General features: G+C 47.3%; 1 non-coding gene across 1 annotated transcript; it reads left to right on the plus strand.

Annotated features, from left to right (window-relative positions):
- The first annotated feature begins 6,628 nt into the window (after positions 1-6,628).
- Positions 6,629-6,701, plus strand: TRNAG-UCC (transfer RNA glycine (anticodon UCC)). Its single transcript has one exon. It is a non-coding gene; the product is annotated as a tRNA-Gly (tRNA).
- The last annotated feature ends 1,889 nt before the right edge of the window (positions 6,702-8,590 follow it).

The raw sequence follows: 8,590 nt of genomic DNA on the forward strand, positions 1-8,590 counted from the left end.
TGAGTTAAGTAATAATAATGTCAGATAGTGACGAATGCTATACATTTTTAATGGATAATATGATATAGAATGATTGAGATTATTTTGATTTGTTGTTCAAAAAGGCCTCCCTAAGGAGGTGACACCTGGGCTGAAATCTAAACGGCATTAAGGAATCATCCCTGTAAATATCAGGAATGTGGATCCAGGTGAGATCTGTAAAGCAGGCAGGAGCCACATCATAAAGAGCCTTACAGATTATGAAAGTGACTTTGGATTTTATTCTTAGTGCAAGGAGAAGCCATTGGAGGTTTCCATAAGGGGAGTGATGTTATTTATTGGCATCTAAAAAGATCATTCTATAAGAAAAAACAGAAAATCTGGATAGCTCTATATCTATTAAAGAAATTGAATTCATAATATAAAAATTTCCCACCTAGATGGTTTCACTGATAAATTCTATCAAATATTTAAGGAATTAATAATACCAACTATGCACAAACTCTTTCAGAAACTAGAAGGGAACATACCCCCATTCATTTATGAGCCCAGCATAAATGATTCTGCTAGTTATTTATTTCTGCACACCTATCCAAGAAGGTAGTGGCTTAAAACAATAGTTTATTATTATTATATCTCATGATTCTAGGGTGAGGAATTTGGACAGGCCACAGTGGGTTGGCTTATTCTATGTTCCACAATATCTGGGGTCTCAGCTGAGGTGACTCAAATGTCTGGTGGCTGTAACAACTGGAAATTGCTGGACATCTTTCTCTCCCTCTCCACATGGCCCCCTGGTTAGCTTATGTTTCGCCACAGCATGGTGGCCTCAGGGTGGTTAGATTTCCTACATGGCAGCTTGAAGCTCGAAGTGTGAGTATTTCGGGAGACTTGGGAAGAAGCTGCAAAGCTTCTATGACTTAGTTTTGGAAGGGCACGTCTCTTGGTCAAGTAAGTCATTAAGGTAGTCCATATTCAAAAAGAAGAGAATCAGGGCTTCCCTGGTGGCACAGTGGTTGAGAGTCCGCCTGCCGATGCAGGGGACACGGGTTCGTGCCCCGGTCCGGGAAGATCCCACATGCCGTGGAATGGCTGGGCCCATGAGCCATGGCCGCTGAGCCTGCGCGTCTGGAGCCTGTACTCCACGACGGGAGAGGCCACAACAGTGAGAGGCCCGCGTACAGCAAAAAAAAAGAAGAGAATCAGACTCTACCTCTCAAAGGAAAGTTGCAAAGAATTTGTAGCAGTCTTATCTGATACAACTCTGATGCAAAAACCTGACAAAGACATTACAAGAGCAGGAAATTATTGTTCAATATCATTCATAAACAAAGATGCAAAAAACCTTAACAAAATATTATCAAATCAAGCCTAGCAACATATAAAAAAGAGAATACATCATTACTAAGTGACGTTTATTCTAGGAATGCAAAGTTTAATATTTAAAAAACCAATCAGTTTAATTCACCACATTAACAGAATAAAGTAGAAAAACCATAACATCTTGAAAGATACAGAAAAAAGAGCATTTGACAAAATTCAACACCTATTCATGATTTAAAAAGCAAAAACACCTCTCTGCAAACTGGGAACAGAAGGTAACTTTCTCAGCCTGATAAAGGACATCTATGATAAACCTACAGTTAATACTATACCTAACAGTGAAAGAATTAATGTTTTTCTCCTCTGCAGGAGTAAGGCAATGATGCTTGCTCTCATTACTTCTATCCAGCATTGTACTGGAAACCCTAGTGAGTGCAATAAGGTAAGAAAAGGAAATAAAAGGTATAAAGACTGGAAAGGAAGAAGTAAAACTATTTTTATTTGTAGATCCTAAGGGATTCTCAAGACAACTACCAAAGCTAATAAGAGAATTTAACATATCTGCAGGTTACAAAGTCAATATACAAAAACCAGTTGTATTTCTGTATCTTACCAGAAAGCACCTGGAAGAGAGAAGTTTTAAAAGCTTATTTATAATAGTAAAAAAGCATAAAACACTTAGAAATAGATTTAGAAAAAGACAGGCAAAACCTCTGTACTGAACACTATTATCCAGTATTTAAGTAAAGAAGACCTAAATCAAAGGACTGAGAGGATATGTTCATGGACTGGATGGAACACTTAATATTGTTAAGGTGTCTGTTATGCCTAAATTGATCTATATATTCAAAGTAATCTTAGAGCTCCGGCAGGTTTTTGTTTGTTTGTTTTTAAAATGACAAGCTCATTCCAAAAGTTGTGGGAACATACAAAGGAATTAGAATAGCCAAGGAAATTTTTGAAAAGAACCAAGCTGAAGGGCTCACCCTAACTGATCTAAAGATGTACTTTAAAAGCAGTCTTTTAAAGGAGTGAAAGTAAGTGCAGACACACCAGTTAGGATGTTACTGGTGTGAACCAGATGAGAGATGATGAGAAATCAGACTCCAGTGAGAGTAATGGAGATGGAGAGAAATGAAAAGTTTGGGCTATACTTTGGAGATAAGAGGCAGTGAGATTCGCTGATGATTGTAGGTGAGGGGTGAGAGAGAAGAATCAAATGTGCTTTTGGCTTGAGCAACTGGGTAATAATGGTGTGACTTACTGAGATGAGAAAATTGGTGGAGGAATGGTTTTGGATGAGAAGAATCAAGTCTCTGTTTTATATGTATAAACTCCAAGAGACCCATGAGGTCTATGCAGGGAGGTGTCTGCTGAACATACAGGTTTGGAGGTCTGGGGAGAGATGAGGACTGTAGATATAAAATTTGGAGTCAGTGTCTAGACGATACATAAAGCCATGGGACTGCATGAGATCACCCAGCGAGGGAGAGGAGACAGAAGAGGGAGGAGGGCCAAAGATTGTTCCCTGGAGCTGACCTACTTTTAGAGGGAAGAAAAGCAGTAGGGTCTAACACAGGAGCCTGGAAAGAAATGTGGGAAGGCAGTCGGGAGAATGAGGTATAGGGAAAGTCACGGGATTGGGGTGTGGGGGGAGCCTGGGGACGTGGGAGGGGAGTAACTCACATTGTCCGGTGTCTTCCACGTGCCAGGTGCTGTCTTAGGAGCTCCACGTGCACTCCCTCAGGACAACATTGTGAAGTAGGAATCGTTGCTTCTCTTTCATCGATGATAAAGACTGAGACTCAGAGTGGTGAAGTGACTTGCCCCAATCATAAAATCAGGAAGCGGAGAGCCTGGATTTGCAGCCCAGACCTGTGTTTGCGGTTCTTTCCAAAGAAAGAACTGCTACCTTCTATCAGCTTCTCCAGCACGGGGTGCAGGATTGGGGGAAGATGCTTACGAAATATTCACCTTGCAGGGTTATGAGGATAAAATGAGATAATCCATGTTAAGCACCTGGCAGTGCTTAACTGTGTCGGCCCTTGGGAAACCATGACAATGTGGCTATAGTGACAGAACACGAGAGAGCCTGCTGGGCAGTGAGACCAACTCTGGGGGAGGGGTGGGAGAGGGGTCGGGTGGGGCAGGCCTCCTGGGAGAGGTGTCCTGTGAGCTGAGGACTTGGTGTTTCCAAACATGATCTGTGATGAAGTTTCCAGTGCTTCATGGAAACTTGGAAATGAGAAGAAGAAGGACAATGCTGTGGGTTTTACGTAAAGCTAATGTGTTCAAGGTAAAGGATTACCCTTTATCCTGAGATTAGGGCCTTCCTACTTTGTTGGTATTAAAGCGTTCTTTTTATGAAACGATGGTGGATCGAGGATGGTAGTTATATTTTAAATATGCTTCCTAATGAGATGAAAACTTGGCAACCTTCTGTCATTTCCCAAACTTCCTTTTGAAGTTTTTAACTGGTCCATGAAATTCAAAAATATGAGGTGTACTGACAGCTGGAGTCGGGAGGGCGCTCCAGGCTGAGCGAGCTGCTTGTACCAAGACAAAGGTGCAGGGAAAGCACAGTGTGTTCTGGAACTGCAAGCAGGCGGCCAGAGGAGCAGATGGGGGGGGTGGGGGGAGGTTTCCAGTGGGCTGATCAAGGAACCAGGAGGCCAAGATCTGGGGTGAGGGGCAGCCACCTGCTGAAATCCCTACCCTCAGCCTTGCGGGTGATGCAAGTGACAGGGGAACGCCCTCTGGCCCGAGACTGCTCCCCAGGGCACCCCATGACCTCACGGTGTGCACGCATCCATGAATCCTTGGCACAGAAAGGAGGCCAGGAATGGGGAAGTGTTAAGGACTGAAGGGTTCTGGCCTAATAAGTCTTGAAGAGACACACAGGATGGAAACAGAGACCAGCAAAAGCAGTGGGGAGAAAGGAAGGAGAACCCCAGAACTAGCGGAGAGGGGGGAGCAGTGTCGACATGTCTGGACATGTGTGTGTGTGTCCCTGAGATGATATATGTCTGTGTGCCTATGCCTTTGTGTCCTAAATAGTGTGCGCCTGGTTGTCAGTGTGGGCGGAGGGAACACCTCTGCTGGCTGTGTGGGGCTTTGGCTGGGGCATGTGTCCGGTGAATCTTGGGATGCTCAGTGCACTACTGTGTCCGAGTGTATTGTGTGTATGTGGGTGTGTGAGCTGGGTGAGAGGTGTCTGCACAGTGCGGCTAAGTGTGGTGTATCCGTTGCGTTTGTAGAGCTGGGTTATGTCTCTGTGCTGTGTGTCTATATATCTGTGTCGGGTGTCCATGTTGAGTGTCCGCGGAGGGTATTGAGTATGTGTTGGGGCCCGGAGCTCAGCCCCTCCCCTTCCCTTCCTGCTCTTCTGGTACCCAGGTCGCCATTCCTGTTTATTTCCATAGGTTGTCTGTCTGTCCCAGGCCTGTCTGTCTCTGACTCTGTCCAAGGATCACGGTTCTTGCACATGACACTTGGGGGTGGAGCTGGGAGGAGGGCAAAGTCATTGATCTCCTCCCCTCTCACCCTCCCAGGCCCTTGTCAGCCTTGAGACCCATCAGGTGCAGGGTCCTGGTGCTGACCTGAGGTAGGAGAGGCCTTGTGGGTCAGCAATGGCCCTTCCAAACCCAAGCTCCCAGCTTAGGTTGGTCCTGTGGAGGCTCAATATGCCTCGTGCCACTTCCTCTGTCCCCCACCCCCAGTGTTGCTTTCAAAGGCTGGTCTCGGGCTCAGACTTCTCACTTGAAAAGACTGAGGTGAGCCTGGTCCCGCCCTCCTCATCACCCGCCTCCTTTCCCACCCTTCCTGCCAGCCTCCAGTCCCCTTCTCCAGGCTTCTCCACACTCAGGTCTCTGTGATGGGGCTGGCCACGGGAGTGAGCTTGTTCCCACCGCCCTGTGCTGGCCACTTGGCCTCTTGGCCCACGCACTGCAGCCTGCCGGGGGGAGTTCAGGACAGAAAATGGGGTGGGGTGGGAGGGTGTGTATGTGTGTGACATGAGTGCACCTGTGTGTGTGTGTGTGTGTGTGTGTGTGTGTGTGTGTGTAGCTGGAGGATGAGAGGTGTATCAGAAAGCGAACGGCACGCTGGAGTCCAAGCGCCTGAAAGTGTGACAGCATGTGGGGGATGGGGTGTGACTACAGGCATTTATCAAGGGCTCCCTGTTAGCCAGGCAGGATGCTAAGTGCTTTGCTCAGATTATCTCATTTAATAAGTGTGACAGGGACTTCCCTGGTGGCGCAGTGCTTAAGAATCTGCCTGCCAATGCAAGGGACATGTGCTCGATCCCTGGTCTGGGAAGATCCCACAAGCCGCAGAGAAAATAAGCCTGAGTGCCACAACTACTGAGTCTGCATGACATAACTACTGAGCCCGAGTGCCACAACTACTGAGCCTGTGTGCCACAACTACTGAAGCCCGCGTGCCTAGAGCCCCTGCTCTGCAGCAAGAGAAGCCACTGCAATAAGTCTGCGCACCGCAACGAAGAATAACCCCTGTTCGCCGCAACTAGAGAAAGCCTGCGTGCAGCAACAAAGACCCAATGCAGCCAAAAGTAAAAAATAAATAAATTTATATTAAAAAAAAGTGTGTCTGCATGGGAGAGGGTGAGGGAGGAGGGGCGCAGAAGGGTGGGTGTTTGGGAGACTGCTGCCTGGAAGCCCTGGAAGAGTGTTCCCTCACCCCCACCCACCCTGACAGAAGGCCCCCTGGGCCTCTCACTCCGTGGAGACTGTCGGAAGTAGGGGGTGTGGGAGTTGGGAGCTATTCCCCTGGTTCCCAGCCCACTTCCCTGCCCTGTCCTCAGCCCCCAGGGATGAGCTGTTTCTCTGATTCTTTTCTTTTTTCTTGGCTGTGCTTAGTACAGGGCCCAGCATTCCGTAGGTGCTTGATCAGTCCCTATTCCTTAGCAGAGAGCAAGGCAGACCCTAGGAGATCTGCTTTGGATCAGCCCGATTCTTACTCTGTAAAGCTCACATGGAGGAAATGAGAGCCCCTATGGGTCAGGAGCCAGGCCCCAGGAGTGAAGGATGCAGTGTCTGAAGGGGGCCGAGCTAAGGCTGAGACAGCTAACCGGGCCATTACCTGTGAGGGAGTGGGGCTCCTGTGCTCCACCCAAGTCTAAGAGGCCCACCTCTGACACTCTTTGCTTTACATCACTCCAATTTGTGACTGGGTTTTAGGAAAGCAAAGGTGTTTAGAAGTGAGACTGGGGTTTCTTGTCACCCAAGTGATCACGTTGTAGGGCCTGATGGCAAGGATGCCTCGGATTTCTAGAGGAAGAGTGACAAAGAAGGAGAGAAGTGGGACTTCCCTGGTGGTCCAGTGGTTAAGACAATGCACTTCCAATGCAGGGGGTGCAGGTTCAATCCCTGCTCAGGGAACTAAGATCCCACATGCCATGTGGTGTGGCAAAAAAAAAAAAAAAGGGACGGAAGGAGGGAGACCATGGACATTGATGGAGTCCTTCCTATCCCCTGCTTCAGCAACGAACCAGGGCAAAACAGTTACTTGGAGACAAGTTATTGAAGTGTCAGAGGGCCCTGAGCAGTAGCAGTGGGGAGGGCTTCCAGGAGGAAGCAGGCCTGGGCCCTGAAGCACAGAAGGGTTGCCAGAGTGGGGTGGGGCGGGGAGAGCTCCAGGAAGCAGCCAGTATGTCTGGAGGTCAAATGCACCGCCCAAGAGCGCACAGCACTTCCCCACATGCTCCCTGTGGTTATAATGGCAACAGTAGCTATGATTATTGAGAATTTTCAGAAAACACGAATGTTAGATATCATTTATATTTTGAGATAGATATCACTATTATTCCCACATGAGGAAATCAAGTTTCAGAAAGGCCAAGGCCACATGTAGAAGCAGCACTGGGATTTGAACCCAGGTTTTTGGCTTCAAGTCTCATGTACTGACCTATTCATGTTACACTACCTCCCAAGCCTCAAGCCCACCCTCCCCCGGGTCTCAGAAGCCCGTGGCAATACCATCCACTGGGCACTTGGGCTCAAAACCCAACATTGCCTGCATCCTCCTCCACTACCCGCCACTTGAGGCAGGCACCAAATTCTAAGTATCCTTCCTCCTCAGGGCTGGAGTCAGATCAACCTGGGTTCTAATCCCAGCTTCATCACTTGTTGGCTGTGTGATCTTGGGCAAGTCACTTAACCTCTCTGTGTCTGAGTTTCTTTACTGTACCAAGGGGTGATAGCAGCACTTAGAGGACTGTAGTGAGAATTCAACCAGTGAATGCATATAAAGAACTGAGCACAATGTCTGGCAAAATAGACACTCAGGAAACATAAGCTCTTTTTATATCCACCAATCTACATACTTCCCAGATCAGAGTTGGGCTTGTAACTGTCCTGCTTAAGAACCTGTCACTCCTGCCTCACACCTTGTGGCCCAGGAAGAAATTCCTAAATGCATCATGCTGCCTGCATTGATCAGTTCATGCTGCCATAACAAAGATTGCAGGCTTGGGGGCTTAACATTGAAGATTAATTTTCTCATAGTTCCAGAGGCTAGAAGTCCAAGATAAGCAATAGGTGTTAGCAGATTTGGTTTCTCCTGAGACCTCTTTCCTTGGCTTGCAGACAGCTGCCTTCTTGTTGTGTCCTCACATGGTCTTCCCTCTGTTTGTGCACCCATCCCTGGTGTCCCTTTGTATGTCCAAATTTCCTCTTCTTTTAAAGAAACCAGTCAGATTGGATTAGGGCCCATCCTAATGGCCTCATTTTAACTTAATTACCTCTTTTAAAGCCCTATCTCCAAATATAGCAACATTCTGAGGTACTGAGATTTAGGCCTTCAACATAGAAATTTGGGGGGCACACAATTCAGCTCATAACACCATCTTCCTTCTTTGGTCTTTGCTCATGTTGTCTTTCCCTCTGCTTGGAACACTGTCCACATTCTTTCTTCCCCTTCCCTGAAGACAGCCTGCTCCTCATCTAAAACTCAGCCAGAGCATCACTGCCTCCGAGAAGTCTTCCTGGCTAGACTGCTGCCTCCTCTGGGCTCTCACAGCACACTGTGCCCACCTATGTCATGGCATGCACGACATTCTAAGAATTGTCTTTTTATATTGCCTGTCTCCCCTGCTCAGGTAGATGCCTGCTGCTTTGATCTGTACAGTGTCCCTTGCCCCCTCTGTTAATAGAATCTTTCTTACTTTGAAGAAATGACATTCTCACTGTACTTCCACTCCTTGTGGTACTGATAGGGCATCAAACTGCAGTTCCTGCTTCTTGCCACGGGGATGAGCATGTGACTCAAG

The sequence above is a fragment of the Phocoena phocoena genome, chromosome 1 (assembly GCF_963924675.1).
Source record: "Phocoena phocoena chromosome 1, mPhoPho1.1, whole genome shotgun sequence".
Taxonomy (NCBI): domain Eukaryota; kingdom Metazoa; phylum Chordata; class Mammalia; order Artiodactyla; family Phocoenidae; genus Phocoena; species Phocoena phocoena.